The sequence below is a fragment of the Mugil cephalus genome, chromosome 2 (assembly GCF_022458985.1).
Source record: "Mugil cephalus isolate CIBA_MC_2020 chromosome 2, CIBA_Mcephalus_1.1, whole genome shotgun sequence".
Taxonomy (NCBI): Eukaryota; Metazoa; Chordata; class Actinopteri; order Mugiliformes; family Mugilidae; genus Mugil; species Mugil cephalus.
The window spans coordinates 13,557,253-13,583,623 of NC_061771.1; the positions used below are offsets into that span (position 1 = coordinate 13,557,253).

Here is a 26,371-nt window from a genome sequence, read left to right on the forward strand (position 1 = left end):
ACAATTAACCACCATTAGCGAGCGAAACAAACCCCAGAGTCTTTTGTTGTGTAGTTTTGGAGGAAGGAAATACGGTGCCGTAGGTACTGCTTGGCAGATAGTCGTTCGAAACGTTCATTTTTGTTCCCTTGCCAAGGTGGATTTTGGTATCTTGTTGACAGCACGGTGCACCTAAGGCAGTGTGAGTTCTCTTTGCATTTTAATGTCTTCTGAAGGAATTCAGGCTGCTCGAAAAGACGACTGTCCTTTTTGCCCGTGCTTTTGAAGGCCGAGTCGTACTTGTCTCTGTTTTCTCCAAGACGGCGCTTTTAATATGCTCCCTCGAGTTCTGAAAATTGAGCGAGACTGTGTGCAACAATTGTGTTACGGGTGTCAGAATCAGCCATTTCGGGACTGAAATCAGCCACAGTTGTCTGGATAAACTGAAATTCATACTTATTCAGATTTCCCCTGGAAAAAGTGACTAATGAGACTCGGTGGAGAAAGAAAAAAATATTGGCAATTACTGCCGACATCAGATTTCTTCACTGGGAGACGTTAACCCACAGGGAACACAATTTGAGGTCGCCTCGTGTTACAAATCATAATATAGGATGTAAGATAAAATGACCATGTTTCATTAAAGTAATTCGACCGCTCAGATACAAGCTGTGACTTCATGTTTCACCCAGATGAAGTAAACGTTGTACAAGCAAATGTTAGACCTTTCAAGAAAAATATAGAAGACTTCCATCCTTCTGCTTGACATACTGTGCTTTCGTTTTGTTACTGTAGGAACGGAAATCTGATGACACCAATTTGGTAACAATCCATTCATCCTGAGTGTTAATGTGAACTTCTTTTTCCACCTCCTTGTAAAAACAGCTCTGCAGACTCCTGTCCTCTTCAAGGTGCCAAGGTATGAGATTCTCTGTCTAGATTAGATCAGCACCTTCAGAGCTGAAATAGAGCTCGAATCTCTGGTATTTGGAGACAAGCTATGAATCACATTTATATACGATACCGTATAAATCGCTGCTCAAGTTGCAGCGGCATGATGCTTTTATCAAAACTGAGAGTGCGGGTTATAAATAGCTGCCGCTGCCCCTTACGAAGCAAATGGTGCAAAAATAGTACAACAATCAGGCTTTACATTATGACCACCGTCCATATTTAGTGTAGATTTAGTGTATGTCTCTCTTGTGCCTCCAGAACAGTTGTGAATGGGTCTACTGAGGGTGTCCTGTGGTGTCTGGAAACAGAATTTTATTTGTGGGGGTCTTTGGCTCCTGTGTGTTGAGGGGAGGGGCCTCTGTGTATCATCCCACAAGATACTTGATCATTTTGGGATCTAGTGAATTTGGAGGCCAGGTCACCTTATGTTTTTTGAATTGTGTGTGTGTCTGCATCATGCTGCTCCCATCAAGGAGAGTCATTGTTATGGGGTGATGGTGTCTGGTTTGGTCCACGTGGGTGGTACATGTCTAAGTAATATCCACATCAATACCAGGTCTCACAAGTTTCCCAGGAGAACATTGAATTGTCACAATATGGTCAATGTTATTTACTTCTCCTGTCAGTGGTTTTAATGTTGTGGCTGATCGGTGTATGTTTATTGAAATAGTAAATCTGAATTTCATTTTGAAGTCCCATCTGAATAATTTCATATGTCACCATGACTGTTGTGCTAATACACAGCAGTTTACCGACATGCTACTGTAAATGTATTAATAAAGCAAATGTGTTTTTAAATTGCTCATGTTCACGCTGGTAGCATCATAAATCATACACATTATGGTGTCAGGGTGTAATGCATAAAACCTCAATTAGCAGCTACTGTATGTCATAACATTTTATATAATAAACCATTAAAGTGTTTAGCCTTTTTTTTTTTTTTTTTGACTCAACAGTCACCATTGACAAGCGCATTAAGCAATTTAACTGCCTCAGCAGTAGAAAGATTACATACCGTTAGCACTCCGGTTTTCTATTAGACGTTTATTGCCGCGTCTCTTGTCGCATCACAGATTGAGACAACGTGTTCACCTCATGCCACTTCTCACCCCCTGTAGCAGCTGCAGACGTCAGACCCAGTGCATCACTGTGTCCTCATTCCAAGTAAGTTACGTGACTATATTCGTCTTCTGCACCTGAGTGATGGAAGGCCGTCTTTTCTAGCAGAGGTCTTGGTGAATTAGTTGTAAATTAATTGTTGTAGAAGCCAGTGAGTAGATTTTTAAAGAATGGCTTGGATTGCAGTCATTGATTGATTGGTTGATTGAAACTGATCAATCTCGTAGGACACAGAGCCAAGGCAGGGAGGTGAGGTCTTGCAACAAAACAGATTCAGCTACAGATAAAGAGTCGATGTGTTCAAACTGGTTTGATGGAGGAGAAGACGGGCAGGGGTCACACTGCTCAGGTTAGGGCAAAGGTTGGAATGCTAATGATATAACAGATAATCCTGCGGAGGGAATGAGCTACTGAGCCGCTATGTGCTGTATAACTAACCTAACTTTCAACAGCTGGATCCATATTCCCACAACAAGTAGCAATTAAATTAATTGTCTGTGGCTGTCAGGAAAAATACAAAATACAAATCACAGAAATGGGCTTTACCTTGATTACATAATTTAAAAACCCACCCTCAACTGGAGAGCTTCAATAACAAACACGTAAGACAATGTTCCTATCAGGACGTGTGCGCATCCTGGCCGACAGCAAGAAAGAGGGACTCATTAACTTCACCTTTTCAAAAGCGCTCACAAGTAGTGAGGCTGCAAAATGTAAATGAAGTCAACTGATTCAAAACTTGACAAATAAAAAAGATGTACAAGTCCATAAATCAGACTGTGCTGTAGTCCCAGTGCAGCTACAAAAAAAAAAAAAAAAATCAAGCCTTCCTCTGACATTTCTTCCAACCAGTCTTCGTTATGTGAACCTCAGGGGCCCAACAATCTTGGAATGAATTTTGCACTGTGACAGAAGTCATACGCCTGTTCGCTCAGTCAATGCGTTATTATATAATGGAATTGCAAAGTGGGTGATGTGGCACCTTTGGGTGCCTTGAGGGTAGATGAAGTGAGTGCCTCTCCCTTTATTTTGTGTTTGCTTCTGCATTACAATAAGAACGAGGAAGCTTTGATGTCGGCCATTTGTCATCCAAGATGATTTCCCGCTTAGCAGTTGTGAAGGTCAGAGCAAGTGAAGGAGATTCTCGTCTCTGAAGAGGTAAAAGAAATCCTTGAACAGTCTGAGCTGCTTCCACTTGACCTGGCTACAGAAAACCTGAGCTACCGTGTTTACAACTTTAGGACTAGGATTCAGTGGAGGGTTGCCTCGACAAAATGTTCCCGTTAAAGGTTGTGAAGGGTTAGAAAAATGTTGGAATTCAGTCGTGAGCTGTACTTTCTAGTTGTTTTGGGACCCAACAGCTGTGGTGGTATCTACCCACTGGGTCAGCATTAAAGTGATGTACTGACCAGCCAGTGGAACAACACTTCTGCAAGATATTCCACAATGGCACATATGGTCTCAATAAAACCTTCACTGTCTCTTGTCTGTGCAGCTTTTAAGAATATCTTTAACCCTCATGCCCTGATAAGGACAAAAGTGTCCTTATCCTTGTTTGTTTGTTTGTTTGCTTTTTTTTTTGAGTTAAGTTTGATAACTTAGCAATAGCTTTTTGCCATCATATTTGGAAATGTTGAATATTTTTATTTTTATTTCAGCAAATTTTGATATTTCACAATTGGAATCCCTCAAAATCAACATTGCTACTAATAGTTGACATATCCAAGGCCCTAATAATCCTCCCCAACAAAAATCCACTTTCAATTTATATCATTGAAAATATTTAAAATGTTGTGTTTTTGTGTGATACCATCACACACACTGGCATGTAGAAGGTTAAAAGTCAGAAAATCATAAAACTTTTAGTATTTATCATTAGTACTGAAGTGGATTAAAAGAAAAAATATTAACATGCTATTTTTTGGCCGTGTTTATGGTAACAACGTAACATTTGTTTTGTAAATCGGGCACTAAAAAACAGTGCTGTTACTGATTACTGACATGTCCAAGGCGCTAATAATCATCTTCTCTAATTTCTGTGTGTTTTTTTTCTCATAAAGTATTTATGATTAGTACTGAAATGGATTAAAATATTTATGTAAAGAAAGTAGAAAAAATATTAACTGTAATATTAAATGTCCCATTTTTAGGGCGTATTTGAAGAGGACATTTTTGTCCCTTAATGGTAACAAAGTAAGAACTTTAAAATCAGGTGAGAGGGTTAATACAGCATTCTGATGACTGCGATGAAGACAAAAAAAAAAGGTGGAACCTCCCTAAACAGTAATTAATGTTGTGAAAACGCTCCTGCGGTCTTAAAGTGCGTTTTAACAGTTGCAGGGAGGGTGACGGGTGGTAATTTTTCTATCTATTGTTAGCAGAACAGTTTTTCTGTTGTGTAATATTTGACAGCATTCAGCAGTGAATGTGTTTACACACGCAAACACTCAAAGAAAATGGAGGTTAGTGAATGCAGTGCACTACAAAAGAGGGGGAGATTACAGGCATAGAACTGTAAACCAGTTTTAGTTCATACAGAGGCTGGTGTTACTCACAGTTACCTTGTCTGAAGTGAAAGGAGAGTTGCAAACTGTTGATTTTAAAAATCCGACAGACAATGTCCATGTTGATGATTGAATCTCTTCTCATCTCAGATGAAGAACCCTTCAGTTTAATGACATCTACTGTATATAGACTTAAACGTTCTGTAATCCCAACACTCTTTATCTGCTCACGTGTTGTGTTAGCCTCTTTTTGACACTGTGCAGATCTCACTAAATTACAAGCCTCTGCCCGAGTTTATTCAGACGACTCCCTTGAGATCTGCTATGTGTACAAACATATCGTCTTTCTCACGCTACGTGCACTTTGTTGAGTGCGCGCGTGTTGACAGATGAAATCAACACCGATTGCTACAAAACCGGTGTGAAAAACAACACGCACTCAATATCCTCTTGGCCTCTATTCATTGTGGTGTGTGTGATTGCTCACTGAGGGCCCAGTTATCAGTGTGTGTTTCAGTGAGTACGAGCAGAATTAACAGTTCAATCATTCACATTCTTTGCAACATCTGCTCTTCTTATTCCCATCCACTACTGTTTTTTTTTTCCTGATGATTTAATCACCGCGTGCGTAATTCGAATGCATGACTCTTTCTTTTTTTATTTTTTTTTCATGCTCCAGATTGCCCGGCCTCACTGTCTCATCAGTGCAGAAATAAATTGGATTTTGCATTGGATTTTTTTTTTTTTTTTGTTAATTATTTGACATTGTTCGTTTAATACAAAGCTAGTATTCCCCATCCAATCTGAGATTTCCATTTCCCTTTATTACTCCTTATTAAAAACAACTTGCACCAGTCAGAAAACCAATAAATGTTTTGTTCTGCAGTGCTGAGATGATCATCAAGTCCAGCACCGGCTCATTGTTTGATATCTTTGTTGTCAGCTATGACCCGCAATGGTTGGAGAAATAGTTTAGGTATCAAATATTTTAAAAGAATAGAATTTAAATATTTAATTGTTGTGCACGTCCCAAGGAGGCGTTGCCCTGTTTAGTGTTAATGTTGTCTTAATGTTTAGGAGGTTGTCCACTATGGGAACCTCAGAACTGCGTCCTTGCCTTTTGCTGATGATGTGTTTCTGTTGGCTTCATCAGTCCCTGACCTTTAGCACGCACTGGGATGGTTTGCAGCAGAGTGTGAAGCAGTTTGTGGTCAGTACCTCCGAGTCTGAGGTCATTGTGCTTTATTCGAAAATAGTTGATTGGTCCATCTGGGTTGGGCAGGTTTGTCAAGGTGGTGTTCATGAGTGATGATGCAACGGAGCAAGAGATGGACAGATGGTTGGGTTCACTGGCTGCAGTAATCCTGGTGTTGTATCGAAGTTGTCTGGGTGAGGAAGGAGCTGTAAGAACTTGCTGAGGTATTGTATATTCCATCTGGTCTGGGAACTCCTTAGGATCTCCCAGGAATGTGTTGCTGGGGAAAAGGTAACATCTGTTAGACAACGATCTTTTTAAATTTTTCTCATACTCATCCATCCATCCATCTGGCCCAGAGGTACCAAGCTACTGCTTCGTTACTGCTTTGCCGTGGTTTCGGCCTTGACACTTGACCATCGACCTACCTGTTACAATACATGAAGTACCGCAGCTGTATGTGCTCCTTGACTAGCTCAGTTTCCTGCTTGGCCTGCACCAAAACATAAAGTTTACCAGGAAACTAGCATTTAAAATCAGTTCAGTTTCATTTCGCCGGACCACACCAACGATAAGCTGACTTGCTTGATGTGCTGCAGCGTTGTGTAGAAAGCAAACACTATGTTTGCTGCCAGCTTTACTGGCAGTTACTTCTGAAAGACTGCCTCAGACCGTCATTATCATTCACTCATTAATTGGTGAGTGAAATTGGTCTTATTGTGATATAATGATAATTACAGCAATTACAGCAATAACCATATTAATTATTTCATTTGTATTTTCCACATTTTATAGAGAATTGATAGATACAAAGAGAGAACAGAAAGAGTGGGAAAAGGAGTAATAAGCTTAATTAATTAAGAGTCATTAAAATCATACAGAAATAAAAGCAAATTTTACGGTTTGCCACATAGACGTCTAACAATCTGTTATTGTGTCAGATTTCAAAAGTGACCAACTGAAAATCTCTTTCTATCCGTCTCTGTTTGTCACTTGGCTCTTGTAGTCGCGGATGTTGTTGTTGAGACGCTGCCGATAGTTGTCTCTGTGGAATAATTGTCTCTGATGACATTTGGCTGATGGGCACACTGTGCAACAAGCAGCATTTGTTGTTAGTGATGTTATTTGTGGTACGCAGAGGTATGTCAGGCCTTTGCAGAAAAGCTACAGGCATATTTATGTTTGTCTCAAGCTACTCCTTTCCTGTCATAGTAGTAGCAGCAAAAACATCATCTCCTCACAAAACAACTGCTCTGCATGCTTCACAATATTTGGCCTTATGTAGAATTAATCGGGGGACCCTGATTTAGAGGAATCCATATAATTGTTGAGTAGTTTTCAAAATTATTCAACAGAATGAATCTGTATGAAATGATTCTAGTTATTGCACTTGGTAGTGTTTAGTGAGGATAAGAAATTATGTCTGTAAAATTGATTAGATTTAAATTACCGCTTCCCTGGCAAATCTGTGTAACATTGGCTAACGATCGGACAAATTTGCAGCTTTTATTTACCTTACACGTCTGTTTGGGTTTAAACACTGCACATCCCCACATACAGCGTTTGTGTCTTCACGCGCTGACATTAGTCACGTCTTATCACTCCAACCAAGCTGGAAACACAGCAGTGAGGAGACGGTGTTAAGCTGGATTTAAAGTATTTTACCCGTTTTCTCCCGGTAGGTGTCAACACTGATTTACATGCAACATTTAAAAACTGAGCCTGCTCATTGTTCCGTCCTTGACATTCCTGTCATGCTGCAGGACGATCACGTTATTCAAGGTAACATGTTGATCTTTAGAACATTTTTTCTCTGTCTGGGAAAACAGGCAGCTTAAGAACCAATATGGCAGTGATTTTCATTTTTTTTGCTGTTTCAGTCTTTAATTGGGGGAATTGTGCACTGTGATTGACTATTTAGTGACACAATTGATGAAGCATCTGGCTTTTTACTGTAGGTGCAAAGCCCGATGACAGTTAACACAGTAAATGAGCCATTTTTTTGCTTTCCTGACTGGGATAATGCGACAGTTGCTTGTGTACGTCAGTGTCGCCAGCACATTCAATAGATTGTCTCATTTGGTCTGTTTTTCACAGCTGTTCACCGACAAACATTTTGCTCAGATACCAGCAAGCGTGCGCTGGAATGTGTGTGGGGGAAAAAAAAAAGTGTTGGAACGACATAGAGGTCAGAGAACAGGGGCAAGAGAGGGGAAAATCAATGTCCCAACAGTGTGGAAAAGTTTGAGTCAGGGCATTTGGGCAGAAACTTACTGAAATTGATATTCAGTGAGGCAAGAAGAAACACACAACACGAGAGACACTAGAGACACACTTCCTTGACATTTGTTCCGATTTTCCACCTTGAGAGAAAATAAGCTTTGATAACCTAAACCATAGGTCTTCATCAGGGGGGTCCGTGGAGGTACTGCAGGGGGTGGCAAAATCTTTGGTTGGTTTTTCATATATTTAATTTTCCCCCACAAATTTAAATTTCTTTAAATACACATTAATATGAATCCAACACGTTTTAGTAAAGGGTTAAATGGAGGCAGAAGATCTTTTACTCCTCAGGTGAAATCCCAGATGCATGCTTCAATATTAGCAGGAGAGAAGCTAACAGTGCAGCTCGCTCCCATCAGCCAACTACTGAGGCCAAAATGCCTTGATTCATTGTCCCTAATGTTGCACATGTTTGAAATAAAGAAAGGAACATTTGAACCTGTTCATTATTTGAATAATGTATATTTATAAATAGCACTAGGACAAGTTTAACGTAGAACATATAGTATAGTATAATATAGAATAGTATAGGGGGTTCTTACTTAATCTGTCATCAGTTTAGGGGTCCCTGGCTTGAAAAATGTTGAAGACCCCTGACCTAAACTACTGTGATGATTCCATAGTTCCGTTTTGTTTCATTTTAGCAAGAGAAAGACTGAGCATGTCTGCAGGTATACAGACAATCAGAGTCTTAGATCCTTCCATTAAAAGCCCAGTAAAGCATAAGAGGCACTGCATCAAAGCGTGGTGTCTAAAAGTGTGGAAAAGAGCCATTAGCTGTTTGGACAAGTGCATTTGAAAGGTTTGCAAAAAAAATACAAAAGAATGCCCAAAAGTCACAATTACAAAGCACAAGAAGCGACACATAAGGTTTCTTTTAACAAAGTAAATGTTTTATGTCAGTTCAACTTGTGTCCCGTCATCCTACGTGATCTTTGATGCAGGCTAGGAGTAAGAGGCTTCGTACATGTGCCGATTTGCATGTATTCATTCCCGTTTAAACTCTACGGTCTTTTGTGCCAGATCAAGGAAACATTCCGTCCAATCGGTCTGATCTTGAGTGGATCTGCCAGGAAGAATGGGATGAACTGTTCGACTTCCAAATATGCACAGCTTTCAGAGACTTATGCAAGAGCTGTAATTGCTGCCAAAGGAGCTTTTACAGAATATGGAGTTAACAGATCGGAATATTTTTATGTAAATGAGAAATTTTAAATGTTTGTTTTTTTTTTCTTCTTGAAAAAAAAAAGATGAATTTGCACAAACATTCCACAAATGTGCGTCACTATGTGTTATTGCCCAAATGAAATCTAAGAAAAAGTGACACGATGAGTGCATTTCATCAAGGAATTACCTCACAGGATTATTATAGTAATCCTGCTGATCTCTGTTTTCCTTCAGAGGATGTTCATGTGCTGGAGTCACGGTAATAAAGAAATAATTGAAGAGTAGTAGAATGTAAGGATGCTGAATAGAACTGAAACAGGACTGCGTAAGAGGAATAAAAATTTGTAGGAGGCATGACCATATAGTGAAGTGAATGACGCAGGGATCAAGGACGACAGGGGAGACTGAATCACCGATGTTTAGTGGAGCTTAAACAACTAACCAACCGTGAGCTGCATGTGTCATAGAGTGCATTTCTCTACTGGAAGGATGGGAAGTTTTGACCTTTTGGGGATCTGTGAATCACCTACAAGAAACGCTGTGGCGTATACTGCGAGGGAGTGTCAGGACACTGGGTATTACATTGGTTCGGGCCAGCTGCAAAGTCAAGCCCAGCCGCATCACCTGATAGTTAATCTATAAACCAGCCCACATCAGCTGACAGCTTGGCAAATCCAATTCAGGACGCCTACCTTTGCTGTTTAATCTGCGAGCCACTTTGCAGCCCACTTCCTCTGATTATGCTGTTTTGGGTTTAATGTCGTCACTTCTTGATTTTGGCAATTCAAACAGTGTTATGTCTGAGAGGCACGATTAGGGTTTAAAGTTCTGGTAGGATTAGGTAGTGCTGGCCTACTGACAGGGTATGGGGGCAGGAAAAGAAAGAGGTCCGTCTCTTTGAGGCCAGGGAGAGAAAGGGCCCTGAGACCCAGAGAGACTTAGAAGGGGAGAAAGAAAATAAAAAAAAACCCTAACCGAAAAAGAATTTGGAGAATGGAAAGAGAGCCCGCCGCGGCCAAAATGTTCCCCATCAAAGTGCTTAAAAGGGTTAGTAAATTAAGTACAATAAGTGCTATAAAAATATAATAAGTGCATAATAAAATAAGTGCCCAATAAAAACACAAACACTCACAAACGGATCATAATAGAATTTGTTAAAAAAAGGGTTAGGGGCACACAATATATTTGTTCGTAAGGATTGGGATCAGCCAGGGATAAAGTAGGGTTAGGGTTAGGGTAAGATAAGGTTAGGGTTAGGGCTAGTCCCTGTAAAGGGTCTGGGGTTGGTTTTTCTGTTTAGGGTAAGCGGGGAAGAGGTATTATGTGTGAGAGGCACAAACTGACTCTGTTAGGGTTAGAGTTAGAGTATAAAAACCCAGCCAGCCATATTTGGCTTATCAGGTGCAAACACAGTCGAGGGGTGAATGAAGTCAGACGAACAAAACTTTGAAACTGTGTCAAGTTGTCAAGCTCCTCATGTGGTTTCTAGAGAAAATGTTAATGTTCAAACATACACCAATGAGAAACCTCAACAGTAATAGTCTACATGACATCAATAGCAACGTCAGACTGAACAAGCCACGGAAGGAAATATTTAACAATGACAACACCTATGATCAAATTAGAACTCAGTTTTCTGACGCTGCTGTCGTCAGTCTGAGCTCATTTTCCACATCTTGCTGTGGCAGCCACACGCGACTGTCATGTTCTTGATCAATGTGTTGATTCGTTCCACTCCACAACTCCTTCTGTGATATCTGTTTATTGAATTTCCGCAGGAGTTGCAGAGCCTATTGATGCCCGAGATGGTTGTGATTAGTTTAAAGACCTTCAAACAAGCGAGGGCATTTTATTCCCCAATCCTGGAATGATAACACCTCCAGCACTGACACAGCTCTGTGGAGATAAGTCTGGTTGTGTGAGATTATGTTTGCCGGCAGCTCCCACCAGTTGAGTACGAAAGAAAATATGTTTGAAAGATTATGTAGAAGTTTTCTGTTTTTTTAAAAAAAATCTTGATTATGAAACGGAATGAAAGAAAACATTCAGAACCTTACAAAGACAACACAATTCCCCTAAATTTTGTGAATATGCTACTGTAATGAGCAATGAATAATTGTTCAGTAGTTTGACGACTACGGGAGTGGGTGGTTGGCAACCACTCTTATTTCTTTACCTTCAGAAACTCTCTTAAAGATTGACAGGATTGTCTAATTGTTCCTGAAGTGAGGCAGGGAGTGGGTGGCTGTTCTGTGGCCTAAAAACATTTGTTGGTAGAATGTATCTGTACCTTCTTTAACCTTCCGCAGGTGTATGTTTTCGCCTGATGATTAAACAACTCCTCGGTGCTTACTGATTGCCTGTTTGGTTCCAGTGATTGTGGCAATTACTCTAAATTATTTTCACTCTCCTACTCTCGTCACTGACTGGGAAAAGTGACAGGTGTGAGAAACCATGGCAGTTGAGTGATTTGAAGTGTATCCACTAAACTATTAAACCTCTTCACTCGCTGTCAAGTCGGCGCACAGGAATTTTTTTTCCCAAACTGATGCAGTCCGTGCTTTGAAAACAGATGTAAAACTGAACCGAGAGACATTTTATTCTGTAGAATCCAGCACTGAAATTATGACAAAGGCTAAGCTCACCCATAAAAAATGTATTGGACCATTGTTTTATTTTTATCGTTCTTCAACTCCATTATCAGTGCCACCAGAAACCACTACTTTGGCTCAAAAGCATTTGATATTCCAATAACTACTACTTCAGTTTTAATGAAAAATATACACCTATCAGCCATAACATTAACCTATCAGACTGCACTGCTCCGTCTGCTAGGGCTGGGAATATCGATCTAAATATCGATAGTTTCAATACTATGGCTAGTATTGGATCAGATCTTCTTTCCAAGTCTGTGCTCATCGGTAGCTTCTCTCTCCCCTCCTGCAGCAAAAGCAGGATGTAGGATCTGAGTGTCAAACTCTGTCCATAACCCTATGGTTAACAGAGTTTGAGACATTGATCCTAGCATCACAGCAACATTGCACAGCTGGTACTCATGCTACTATTACTATTACTATATATTGTTATGTCTATATTTTTGTTACATTGTTTTACATTGTTTTTCTTTTTTTCTTATTTTGCACTAATGACTATTCTGACTATCTGGCACAAACAACGTAGAGTTTAAACGGGATTGAATACATACAAATCGGCACATGTATGGAGACTCTTACTCTTAGCCTGCACCAATTGTTTAATGTTTGTACTGTTAAATTATTTTATATTGTAATTAGTTAATAGAAACAAGTTTATTTGCTAACTAACTAATTTATTCTGTATTTTTTATCATAATTGATAAACTAAAGGCAAAATACCAAAGGTATTCAATGATCATGACATTTCAAGTAAAAAGTATCAGTATAGGTATCAGAGATACTAGCCCTGTATTTACTTGGTATTAGATCGATACCAAAATTCCCAGATTCCCAGTATCGCCCATCCCTACCGTCTGCAATGTTCATAAAAAACTGTCTTAATATGAAAGTCCAGAACAATCTGAGCAATTTATAGACAATTCATAGACTAAAGTCGTAGAGCTGTAGACTGCTGTAGTCAGACACATGCAGATTAATGTGTACAAGGATGACAGTCACTGACAGCTAGCCCCATAGTTCCCTTTCTTTGACTTTACCTTACAAGAGTGACCATGAGGAGAGTTGAGAGGGTTTAAAACTCATTCAGAAAGTGACTAATCCTGGCTGTTAATTGATAAAACCAACTGCCACTTGCAGCCAGACCACTGGACCGGGAATCAAATGTACAGTCCCCCTCCAAAAGTACTGGAACAACAAGGCAAATGCCCTCGTTTTTGTTGTTCACTGAAGACATTTGGGTTTAAGATCAAAAGATAAGTATGAGACAAGAGTTACGAATTACATTTTTTATTTCCTGGTATTTACATCTTGATGTGTTAAACAGCTCGGGACACACCACCCTTTGTTTGAACCCACCCAGTTTTTTAAGTGAGCAAAACTGTTGGAACATGTGACTGACAGGTGTTTCTTGTTGACCAGGTGTTGCCTTTAAGGTTGACTGTTCAAACATTAAATAGCTCTGCGTGACTAGTCTCCTTTTTGGCCTGGGTTGAAACCTATAAAGTATGCATTTCTTGTTAAACCAAGACGAAGACCAGAGAGCTGTCTATGGGAGAAAGGCAAGCCATTTTCAAGCTGAGCAGAGAAGGAAAATCAATCAGAGCCATTGGACAAACACTGGGCATAGCAGACATAGCAATTTGGAACATCCTGAATAAGAAAGAAACTACTGGTGTACCAAGCAACAGACATCGAACAGGTCGACCAAGGAAAACAACAGTAGTTGATGACAGAAATATTGCAAGAGCTGCGAAGAAAAAAACCCAAAACATCAGTAAGTGACATCACCAACGACCTCCACAGTGCAGGGGTGAAGGTATCACAGTCCACTGTTTGAAGAAGACTCCAAGAGCAGAAATATAGAGGCCAAACCACTCATCAGTAGTAAGAATCAGGAGGCCAGATTGAAATTTACAAAGAAGTACAAAGATGAGCCACAAAAGTTCTGGAACACAAACTTAGACTAATGACACCAAGATTAATCTCTACCAAAGTGATGGAAAGGCCAAAGTGTGTAGAAAGAAAGGAACTGCTTATGATCCGAAGCATACAAGCTCATCTGTGAAGCATGGTGGAGGTAATGTCATGGCTTGGTTGTTCATGGCCGTTTCTGGAACAGGCTCATTAATATTTATTGATGATGTAACTGATGATGGTAACAGCAGAATGAATTCCGAAGTGTTCAGAAACATTTTGTCTGCCAATTCATGAGAAATGCATCCAAACTAATCGGGAGGAATTTTATCGTGCAGCAGGACAATGACCCAAAGCAAACTGCCAACAAAACAAAGGACTTCATCAGGGGAAAAAAGTGGAAGGTTTTAGACTGGCCAAGTCAATCACTTGACTTTAACCCATTTGAGCAGCATTTCACCTTCTGAAGAGGAGACTGAAGAACCGAAACAAACAAGAACTGAAAGAAGCTGCGGTAAAAGCCTGGAATAGTATCACAAATAAAGAAAGCAACAGTCTGTCGATGGGATGTCGATGGGTCACAGGCTTGAGGCAGTCATTACAAGCAAGTTATGCCACCAAATATTAAATGTTATTTAATTTAAGATTATTTGTTCCATTACTTTTGTTCACCTAAAAATGCTGTGGTATAATACAAACGGTGACATGTCTCGAGTTGTTTAACACTTAAATACCAGGAAATAGAAGCTGACACTCTGAACTCTTGTCTCATACTCATCTTTTGATGTTAAACCCAAATGTCTTCAGTGAACAACAAAAACAAGGGCATTTGCCTCGCTGTTCCAATACTTTTAAGAGGGGACTGTAGATGTCTATTTCTCTGACTGCTAACATAGTTATCACCAGCAAGTCACGTACCAGGTGCAGCTGTGCCGGTCTGGGTGTTCTTGGCCTCTCTCTCTGTTGCGCGGTTTATTTTGTAAAAACTTTAAAATGATGCTCACTCTCTCTACAAAAGTGTTGCTGTCTACTTTCATGATTCCATCAGGCTCTAAATTAATGAAAAATGCCTTTTTCTGCCACCCCTTTGCCCTTTTGTGTGAAGTCACAGTCTTCGTAATTACTTCTTGTGAAGTGAGTCATTTCAGAAGATTCTTCCTTCTTCTTTCAAAGTGGTGCCGATTGTTTAGTTCCCTGTGTAGTTTGTGGTTGCTGTGCATGGAGGGAAACTGAATCGGGTTTTCGTAACAGCTGCACAAACAGTAATATTGCTTTAATATTTATAAATGATTAAGCTGTGGACCCGTTTTAATATTGTTAGTGGCATGTCAGTTTGAACAAACAGTGATGCTGTTTCATTAAGAGACGCACATTTTGTGGATTGATCCTCGAGGTGTTTCTTATAAAATCGTGGTTTACTCTCCCCCCTTAGCTGTGATTCTGAGATAAATGTTCAATAATGAGAAACTTTCCACTTATGGGAAATGGCTGCCTGTCCCTTTTTGTTCTTTCCCGCAGTTTGCTTTTATCCCAGAGCAACATTTACAATAACAAACAGGCTAATTAGCCGCTCTAACCTCAGCCCGCGGAGGAAGAAAGGAAGCCTCTGTGGTTGCTGCATCTTGGCCTCAGTGTGTTCACACAGGTCGATTCACATAACCTCAGTTTTGTGAAGAGGTTCCCGACAACTCTGTTTTTCTTTCTGTCGTGCTTGCCGCTCTGCTCTGAGCGGTACTTCTAGCTTGCATTTCTTTGGCACTGGTGTGTTTTGTCAGAATCTGGATTGTATAAGGCAGCAAAGTGGACATTTCCTGAAGTTGGCAGAGCCACCAGTTCGTGTGCTGTTAATGCCTGAAGCAGATTTCAAGCATCCCCCACTAAGAAGAATAACTCAGAGGATGACAGGAGAATTTGTCTCCGTGGTTTAAGTAGCCCTCAGTAGAATAAGATTAAAGACGTAACAAATACAGATTTACAGGAGAGGAGTATGACAAGAGGAATTCCCGTGAAACTGAATGATTGGCTCCGTCTGCTACTTAACGTTTTGACAGGTAAATGACAGGCTGTTCTCTGCATCTGTGCATTGGTGTGTGTGTGTGTGTGTGTGTGTGTGTGTGTGTGTGTGTGTGTGTGTGTGTGTGTGTGTGTGTGTGTGTGTGTGTGCTCGCTTTTGTAATCCACCAGTGTTATACTAGAGTGGTCAAGATAAATCAGACAGAGTGTAACTATAAATAGCACAAGGCACTCATTGACATTCCTCGAGGCATCGCTCCAGCCTTAATGGACAAGTGAGAGTGAAATATCTCCACCAAAACTCCATTTCATTTCTGCTTCTGAAACAATAACGAAGCAGCACTTTGTATAATCAGCCATCCTCCAAAAAAAAAAAAGGAAAAAAAAAGCGGCACTGAAACAACAAACTTTCAATTTCCTCACTACTCGCATTGAATAATGAGATGCTGTTTCTGCAGAAAAAAAAGAAAAAAGCATTTGTAAGACTTGTGATTGCAGCTGAGCAGAGCCTGAGTATTTTATTAGAGAGTGAGGGGAGACTGTGTTGAGCTGCATTCAATGAAAGCGACAAGAGTGGTGGTTTGTGGAGGCGCTAAAGACGCAAATCAGCTATCATGAAAAACACAGATTCGAGGTTTGTCTGAGATTTAAAAAAATAACTCTACCAGAACAAGAAAATGCTGAATGAGTGTCTGTGTGTGCAGAGAGATGGTGAAACAGAGGTGACACTGTTTGACAGTGACAAAACTGTTTGTTCTTGTGTTATTTCTTCTTTTTTCCCCCTTTCCCCTTTTTTGTTTCTTTGTCTCTTTGAATGTGAATGCATTTTTTTACTTTTTTCTTACATTGGCTGCCTGTTTTTAGATTGATGTTAATGTTCTTTATATTAGTTTATTAGCTAATTCAAAGACTTGCACCAGATTGTATCTCAGAGATGCTTCTATTGTATGAACCAGACCAGGCCTCTCTGATTCTCTCTTTTAACTGTTGAACCGTTGTAGAACAAAAACATCTGGTGATGCTGCTTTCAGCCACTATGTTCCAGTCTGCCAAAACATTGACACTTTTAACCTCCTGAGACCCAGCGTCCTCATGTGGGGACATTACGTTTTAAGTTTGTGGCAGCTTTTTCTGCTACATTTAGACCTATTGTTGTCATAAGGAGAAACTTTCGTCTGGGAGGTCAATACACTTGTTTATTTAGGTTTATTAACTTTTCTAGTTTGATATGACATGGAAATTTAACAAAATCACAGATACTCTTTTGAGGACATTGGGATTTCATCGTTTCATCGAGTTTTACAGTTTGGTACACATTAGTCGCTTAAATTTTAGTATGCAGTGAAATAATCCCTGCAGTGAAACAAAGAAATTACAGTGCATTACAAACAAATGCTCGGGTCTCAGGAGGTTAAACGTAGGCTAATAACCCACCTCTATAATCTGACTTTTATGTCATAGTCTTACAGTTGTTAGTTAGTTAGTTAGTTATTCTCTTTATGTATTATATTTGATTAATTTAGTTGTTTTTTGACTGTCCAATATCGCATTATTATTTTTTAGTGTTATCTTTATGTGTGTTTAAGTGTTTTCTTAAACTTATTATCTTTTTTACCTTGTGCGTTAGTCTCCACATCATTTTTTTGTTTCACTTTTTATACATATTTTTGTCATTCAAAAGGTAAAGCACTTGCATTCATTTTTTTTGAAAGGTGCTATATAAATAAACTTTGCTTGATTGATAGAAAGTTATTGGAAACACTTGCTTGCAGTTGTTGCTGCTAAGGGTGTGGCCCAACCAGTTATTAGGTTCAGGGGGCATCACTTTTTCACACAGGACCATGTAGGTTTGGATTTTGTTTCCCCTTAATAATGAAAACCTTCATCTAAAAACTGCATTTTGTGTTTAATCGTGTTATCTTTGACTAATAATTAAATTTCTTTGATGATCTGAAGCATCTGGGTGTGACAAACATGCAAAAAAAATAAAAAATCAGGAAAGAGGCCAACACTGTTTGCACACCACTGTAGTATCAAGCTTGAAAGAGTTATCTGGAGGCAGATCACTCTTTATCTCACATCTTTATCTTGTCTTGATCTCTGGATGACATGAGCCCCAGAGTGCCACGGAGGCACCAGGATTTACTAAAGTAAAGACATAATTCACGGAGCAGGGAATGACTTTTACTTTGTTTGTTTCCAGCGTTTCCTACTGGAATACTTGATATCAGCAAAAAGCAGTGTGAAAAACCTTATTAGATTGTGACGTCTATTTGAATGACAAATGTGTTTTACGTAAAGACATTTGCATGGGTTGATGTTTGCAAATATTTTTATCCCCGTCATTTCTGTCCTTTCAAATGCTTCACGCATTAGAATTGCATACATACATCCATTATATTTTTTTTTGGTGTCTACATCTCTAGATAATATGAAACATGGGAAGAAGTAGCTGACTCAGAATGAACACAACTTGCCCCTGAATCCCTCTCCACATTTTCCATTTCCTATCATTGATTGCAAAAAAAAAAAAAAAACATGCTTTCGCTCCTTCTGGCCAATGACAAATAATTTGTGTGGTTTTCAGCTTGAGGATAAGTAGTAGTAGAAGGCGAGTGAAGATATTGTAGCTATAGCAAACACTAATTTCTTGTTTACATAAAATGAATTGTCACTGGACTAGCAGCACTTGTTATTTTGTTTTACTCACAAACAGTTTGTGTTTGTTGTTATTGTTTGTTTGAAGTCTGATATTGCAGTTGTGACACAACAATGCTAGTCATTCGGTGGATACTCCTCCCAGATTGTGCCTGCTGCTGCAGGTGAAGTTTAAATAAATGATGGGGAGGTATTGATTGATATTCCGCGAAGTTCTCTGCTGCAGGAATAGAGTACACTTCAGTCTCGCATCCATCACAATGGAACACAATAAAACTCTGTCTTTCAAAACTGTTTTCTCTTCTCTCTGTTTTCTCTTTCTCTTCTCTTCTTTAAAACTGATCTTTATGTACTTCTGTTACATCAAATCCTGTTTGAAGAAGCTCTTCGTGCCACATCTTTTGATAATAGATTGTAGCGGTAATAAATTCTGTCTGCAAACATCTTTCATATCTCTTAGCATATTTGTTTACACAATCGAAATATGATACGATGTGCTTCATCGGCTCATGGAATAAGCAGGTTTTTGTCCTTCTCAGTATGCAGTGATTTCTGTGCAGTTATTGCAGAAGCCGTAAAACAAGCACAATGTGCCCTTCAGTTTGTCCTCTTCAGCTGAGCCGAGCACCTGCAGAGGGAACAGAACTATAAGCTGTGTCACTGACTCAAAATTGCTAAGACTAGCAAATGATGTGGGTTCACCGTGTCCTTAGACTGTGACTGTAGCTGCTAAAGACACAATAGCCAGAGTTGGTGAAGAACTTATATCATAAACACAGGTTGGTCTATTAAAAAAATGTATTTGTCATTTGTAGGTTGTAACCTATTACGTTTCCTCTTTTCTACCTTAGCTTTTTATTTTGTTTCTTTCTGTAAAAAAATGCAAACATTTTAAAGCTGCAGTGAAGAAGGTTTGTCTCCCCCTGCTGGCAGTGTGAGCAATTACACAAACATGTTATGACGGATCTACAGAGTTACTGCACCATAGCTGCGTAGCATACTTCGTAGTCTGGCATGCTAGTTAGATATGTAACCACATGTCCTGGTGACACAGACTGCAACAGCTGTGACTGGTCCAAAACATTATAACGCCTCCAAGGCGCTCAGCGTGTGGATGAGCACAGAAAAGTTTCCCTCCATCTGCCACCTAGAAACCAACTACTCTGATGTCTTTTGTCTTCCTGCGCTGCAGTGATTTCAGTAAAAGTTACTTGTTGTTCTAAGCTGTTCAGCATTTATTAGCTCCAACTCTAACATGAACCGTTCATTTTCAGAAGTACACAACACAAATCAACACAGTGGACTAGTTGGCAAGTGTTTTAACTAGTTGCCAAGTTTTTTTAGTTTTTTTATATTAACTCTGTTAACTCTTCTTTGGTTCCTTCTGTTCTTCTGTGATTGCACAAACATTTCCGGTTGGTGTAAAATGCATCTCTGCTGGCGCTTGGCAAGATTTCAAATATATCAAATGTTAATTTACATGTAAGTCTCACAATCCAGCTTTAGCTTTGTCTCTACTGATGTAGAGAGAATTTTCGGGGGCGTAGCACGCACTGTCATGCTTATATACGGTAAAAAAGATGTTCATCCCACTTAATCACTGTGTATACATAGTAGATGTATTTTAGATAAGTGTTCAGATTTGATTCTCTGTTTCACAATTTTTTTTTGTCATGCCATTTTATGTGTGAATATTATGATTCGCTTCCAGCAGTGACTGTGTGCAGAGGCGGATCTGGTTCAGACAAGGTCCTCAGTAGCAGGTGAGGTGCAGCTTTACTGAGAGTCAGTATCTCAGTGAAGAGAATAGCTTTGTGTTGATGTTTCATCATCTCAGATAATGCTGTCTGAAAGCTTAGACTAAGCGAGCAACAGAATTGCCTGAGGTCCTGACAATATTAATTCTCGCGTCAACACTCCTGGCTATCAGTTAATCCAAGAGCCAATTGTTTGCAAGTAAGAGCCCTTCAGGGAGGGGGAGAGTGTTTCTACAGCTCTGAGCCTGGTCCAGGGTACAGCTCAGTGCCAGACACGTCTGTACGTCCTCACAGTAGCCGTGCAACTGCACATATTACAATGAATCTAGCAGAGCAGGACAGGGTTTTGTCTTAAATTATCACCAGCTTTAAAAATCTGTTTAAATAAAGTCACTGACAATTTTAATCAAACGATAATTTGTTCAATCACCTGTGCTCTTGACATGTAAATGTACATATTCACATTTATTAGAACCAATGCCTAATGGTAGACAACCACAAATAAAATATAGGATTCCTCAGTTTCTGTTGATGTACTACCGTTCAGAATCGAAATGTTTAATGTCATGATAAACCAAAAAATAATCTAACGCAATCCCATCTATTACAAAGAAACCAATCTAATTATCTAAACTAAAACATTTACTGTGTACAGAGATTTAAAAAGAAGAGAATTGCTAATTAATAGATTAGTATAAATTGTACGTGTGTATAAAAACAAGAGATGTACGTTCAGACGTTAAGACTGTGTGGTAGGGAAATGTGGGGCCCTACTTTTGATTGTCTGTGGGTGGTCCCTAATAAAGTCCTTAATCTAAAGGCAGGTGGAGGCTGTGTGTTTGTTTGTTTTTGTTTTTTTAATGTTGTGACGAGTTTGTTAGTGATGATTGTGTTAATTATGTTGAGTTAAAGTTGAAAAAGGTTCCTGGCATAATTGTCTTTCTGTTCCGTATGGGCCAGGGTTGTGTGGAGGACTAAGGCTGTGGCATCCTCTACCAATATGTTATCCCTGTATGCAAACTGGCGGGTTTCAAATGGGTTCAACATCTGGCACAGGGATGAATACACGCTAAAGCAAGTCAATTCAGCTGATCCATCTGTAGTTAGCGTGAATATGTGAAGCGTGAAACAACCACTCTATGTGCTTCATTTAGTCAGCGCAGGAGCCTGCATTCACTCCATAGGTTCTGTTTCTGTTCCTCCCTAATTTCCTTTACGTAGCCATACCTCTACAAGTGAGACGAAGCCTGGAGTTTTTCCTTCGCCCCTCCAAACAACCAAGATAATCCAAGTGGCAGCTCTTGCCAAGTACCTTGTACACGATGGCAGGCAGACGCACACACACACAAAAAAATACATCAGCTTGTCAGCCTTACCTTTCATGTGTTTGCCAGGAGCTGAAGTTCAACATTAGAACTGTTGTTATTAAGACGAGATGAAGTGGTCTGAGTTTGACTTTCACCCACTGCAGCAGAGACATAGACGGTGGGAGGATTGAGAAAGTTTCACTTTTTATTTATTTATTTTAAAATAGGATGTCATAAAAAAAAATTCAAAGAACATTTATTTCATAAGGACTTTATGAAACCTTAAAGCTTGAACTTAATCATTCATGCTGTTCTAGTCCACTGTCTGGGCGAGGGGCAAGGAGCTAGGGGCCTAGGGGCCTAGGGGCCTAGGAGCTAGGGGCCTAGGGGCTAGGGACTAGGGGCTGGGGCCTAGGGCCTAGTGCCTGGTGATAGGGTTAAGGCTGAGGCTAGGGCCTCCTTTTGGGACGAACATCTGCAGAAAGAATATGTTCTTTCCATCCAGAGAGGAATGGTCGAATTAACTTTTTACATTTTTTTAGGCCCTGATACTTTATTATAAACTGATTATTAGTGGTTCACATCATCAACCTCAGTCCGATTTCTTCCTAAGTCCTTCCAACTCAGAGACCCTGTTCTAATTGATGTGGTTACATGAAGCAGTTTTGATCTGCTTAAACGTATTATTCCAGTTATAAGTGGGATACTGTTGTCTATCTAAACAAAGACAAATCTTTTTCTTTACAGTTTTCCTACAGGGATCACGCTGCTAAAGATTTATTTGGTGTCTTTTTTTACACAGCATGTTGCTTAGTGCTTTTATAAACAAGGCAAAGAAGAGGACGGGGGGCAGCGCTGAACTCTGGGACAAAGAGGTGGTAGGAGTACTGGGACTCAGCATCATCCTGTTCCAGTCTAAACATGTAGAATAGATTAATGTCTTGGCTTCCCTCTTCATCAGCTGTGGGAAAATTCCTCCGATGTCATTAGGGGAAGCTTCCTACTTCCGGTCATACACAGAAAGTGTAAGAAGACTTAAAGGATATCCCTCAAGTTTTAACCCTGGAGCAGAGGGTTAAGAAAAGTGTTGCAGATCAAGAAAATATCCTGTTTGTCTCCTTAATAATGTTTTGACAGCTGTGTGTCGTTCTTCACACCTGCACCTTTAATGTCAAATTAACAAACAATTATTTAAAAATAATGGAATTCATTTAGCCCCACTTATTTAAAGGTTCTCTTTATTTAACTTCTTCAATAAAATCCCTTTTAGCTGCAGCTGCATAAACGCAAAACACTGTTCACCTTGATTGGCTTTGTGACTGACTGCTTCACTCATATTTGTTTCACCTTTGTCAGTCCCCAGTTTATAGATCAGGTTATAAATAGTCTCTCCCGCTTTTAGGTGTCAGCTTGTCTCTGCTCCTTGCCTGTGATCTCCTCCAGCATTCCCAGTCTACACCTGATCTCCTTCTTGAGCCGCTTTTCGTTCAGCCTCAGCTTGCTCCCTGTGTTTTTTGTTTGTCTACCTGGTGTTTTTTATGTTGATTTTGCATCATCTTTAAAAATCTGCCTCCTGTCATCTGTATCCTGGATTTGTGTCCTCCATCTTTTCAATATTTGCTCCGTTTTTTTTTGTTTTTTTTTGCTTTTGATTGTGCTCATTCCTAATCATCAATCATGTCCTCAGCATTACACACAAGCTTTGATTTTAAGTTAATGTCCCTTTCCATACGAACCGTACATAAACGTCACTCATGATTCGCTACTCATAAAAAAGTCAACTGTCAAGTTTCAACTCTGCCTGCTGGAAATTAGGTTCATATACAACTAAATTCCTTTCCAATTTAAGTGCAACTCAATACTGGCTGGATTTATTCCAGAAACAATGTTTGTTTTTGGATGAACCAGAAGGACATGCAAAAACATAGAACATCCACAGCAGAAATCAGTGTTTACATTCAGACTGCCTTCTGTGGTTTACTCAATAAAAGCTCTCTGGTTAAGGTTAGAAAATGACTGGGTTTGATTATTTTGAGTCAGCGAGTGTGTAATTTCTGAACTCATTGTGGATTTGCTCTGTTTTTCGTTGCGTGGTCTTTCTGTAACTTTAACCAAGTGATGTGAGTGCCAAAGCATTACCGTGTAAAACGCCAAAGCCACTTCAAGAGGGTATGGTGCTGCACTGTATTCGCTGAACACATTGTTTGGATGGTCAGGGTCAAAGTATTTGCAACTTGACAAATACCATTAATCACAAGTGTTCAAAACGTACTTGCTGATGCAGATGTTTCTAAACCACATTTGCACATTAATTGCATTTGAATACAAGTGGCTTGTTTTCATGTTTAAATGGGGAACATCTTCCCGAAGAGTAACTTCAGATACATTTAAAGGCATCGGGGGTAACTGAAAAAGTCATATTTTGCTTGCTGTTGCATTAGATCATTGCAGTAATAGCCCTCATGTTTGCACCCAGATCTCTAGGCTGGAGTCCATTTTTATTTTTTTTTGTAAGACCCCCAGCATCTAGAAGTTTAATCAATTCCAGGCCATCTGTCTTTGCACCCAGACCGGAGCTGTAATTGGACCACCCAACCAGGTTTTCCTAAAATTAGAAATAATTAACAATTTGAGATTACATAACATATGCTCAAGCACGTTTTTCCTGCAGACCTTGCTGTTCAGCACATACTGATGTGCCTAATGATGCTCATGACAGCAGTATTGGATTTCCCCTATAGGATTCGCACCCCATTTGTTTCAGTGAAAAAGGTGACAACATGCGTTTGCTTTGTGTTGTGCCGTAAGGATCCCTCCTCATTTCCCCACCACGAAGTTCAATCTGGTTGAGTGAACGCTGTCCAGCCAATTTAAAAGAGAGTGGGATTGACTTCCTGTTTAGACGGTGATGATTGCTGCTATTCATTCTGGTTAGTTTAGTGTAACCACAGGACTAGAGAGCATGAGCAAAAAAGATGCAAAAGATAGTGATGGAGCAAGAGATAAAAGTGTTTTCGCCACATTTGTTTCGTTTGGAGAGTTGTAAATGCTAGTTGGTTACTTTTCACTTGCTTCGTTGCCAAGTACATTTCGTGCTGTTAAAATTAGTCTCACCGCAGCATTGGCCTTACAAGAGCATGCATGCTACGCCATACCAAGAGTTGAAGTGAACAAAGTGTCCGGTGCAAGAATGTACAACAAATCATCTATTGTGGTGAAAGACAAAGAGAGCTGATGATCAACACGTTTTTTTTTTCTTGAGCATTTGATTAACGCGGTTTTACAGGAACTGGTGGGAAAGAAACATTGCAGAATGTTTTATCACTACCATCAACATGAAACATGAGAAATGTTTCTGTTACAAACTGTAAACAGTGAGGAATACGTTTCACACAATGGAAACAAAACACCTTTTTCTTTATTTTAAAGTTGGAGAGGGTTTAAATATAAGAGAGAGGCTGTGAGTATGTGATTTCTTCTTGCTTTGCTTCCCAAAGGTTTGCTCATAGCTTTGCACCACCAGACACAACCAGCAGTAAGTGATTAGGAAGAAATGGTAAAGCATGTCGTTCCTTCACAAAAAGCCAATAATCAAGTTTTAATTCCAAATAAGGCTCTCGTTTCTACCCTGTTTTCTCTGTCTCATTTCTCAGCTGCACGACGCAGAACTGTCTCGCCGCAAAATTTGCAGTGTGCGCGCTTTTCGAGACAGACACCGCGTTCGCATCGCTTTTCATGACATTTCATACATCTGCGCCTTATGACTTCCATCCTATACAAATGTTTGGATAAGGCTAGTAGGCCTGTAAAGCAGGCTTAGATCCTGAAATTAGTTAATAATGAGTTAATGACACAGTAAATATTGTAGTTGCACGCACGTATGCTGAGCTGACACAGGAGTTAACACAGGACGGACCATTAGGCCCCTATCTGATTACAGAACATCACCTAGGCAACCGAGTGCTTTGGTGCTCTGATCCCGCCAAGCCCCTCTGGACTAAAGAGCACAAACACACGGCCCTCCGCTTGGCTCAACTTTGAGAGGTTTCAGATGGCTATAATTTTCTTTAAAGCGAGAGAAAAGTAGCAAAATATGATCCAACGTGCGCCAGGGTACACAAGAGAGAAACTGTTATGTGACAGCTAATCCTCGGCTCAGAGAATTGTTTTTAGTTGCCACAGAAAGATCTTGAGTTTGTTCCTGGTTCCAGTCCACGTGAGGAAAAATGGTGTCCTGAAAGGCTAAAAAAAGAAAATTAAATAATAATAATAATAAAAGCGTATGGTGAAATATGGCACGACTGAAAAATAGAAAATGAGATAAAGATTTCATGTATGATGTGATGATTTTTATCTGATGCACCCTATACACAAATACTCACCTGCTGCCTTTTTCTACTTAATGACATGTTAAGAAATGTATCTAATGGAAATAAGATAAAAAAAAAGGGTGCTTCATGTGTATGAGAACATTCTACATTACATCGCTGATGAAAAGGGATTATGATTATCTAGTCACAAAACCAGTATCTAGTATCTATGTAGCTGTTCATGTCAGCTGTAAAATGTTTAATGTGGACCGTATAAAATGAATCATAATTTAAAGTCAGATATCCGAGACGAATTAAAATAAGCACGCACGTAATAGCCATGAAGTTGCCTATAATTTAAATAACTGCAATTATAGAGATTGAACTGTTTCGTAATGCATTTGAAAAGAAAACAACTATTACCAGAGGTTGGTTTACACAAATGCTCTCTGCTAATAACAGAGCAGCAAAACAACTTAAACCCGTGCATAAATTCTATTTTATGTTTCTCGGAAGATGACCATATTCCACTCCCGCAGTGCCCGAGATGCTGACGG

The 26,371-nt window shown here is 39.6% G+C and overlaps 1 long non-coding RNA gene across 2 annotated transcripts in view; it reads left to right on the forward strand.

Annotated features, from left to right (window-relative positions):
* Positions 1–26,371, forward strand: part of LOC125000237 — a 38,857-nt gene that overhangs the window by 4,737 nt on the left and 7,749 nt on the right. The window contains exon 3 of one of the 2 annotated variants that reach the window (XR_007111300.1): positions 22,307–22,509. The exons of the other annotated variant lie outside the window; for it this stretch is intronic. This is a non-coding gene — a long non-coding RNA (uncharacterized LOC125000237). Of the gene's footprint in view, positions 1–22,306; positions 22,510–26,371 lie in introns of those variants that run through there. 2 annotated transcript variants of the gene reach the window in all.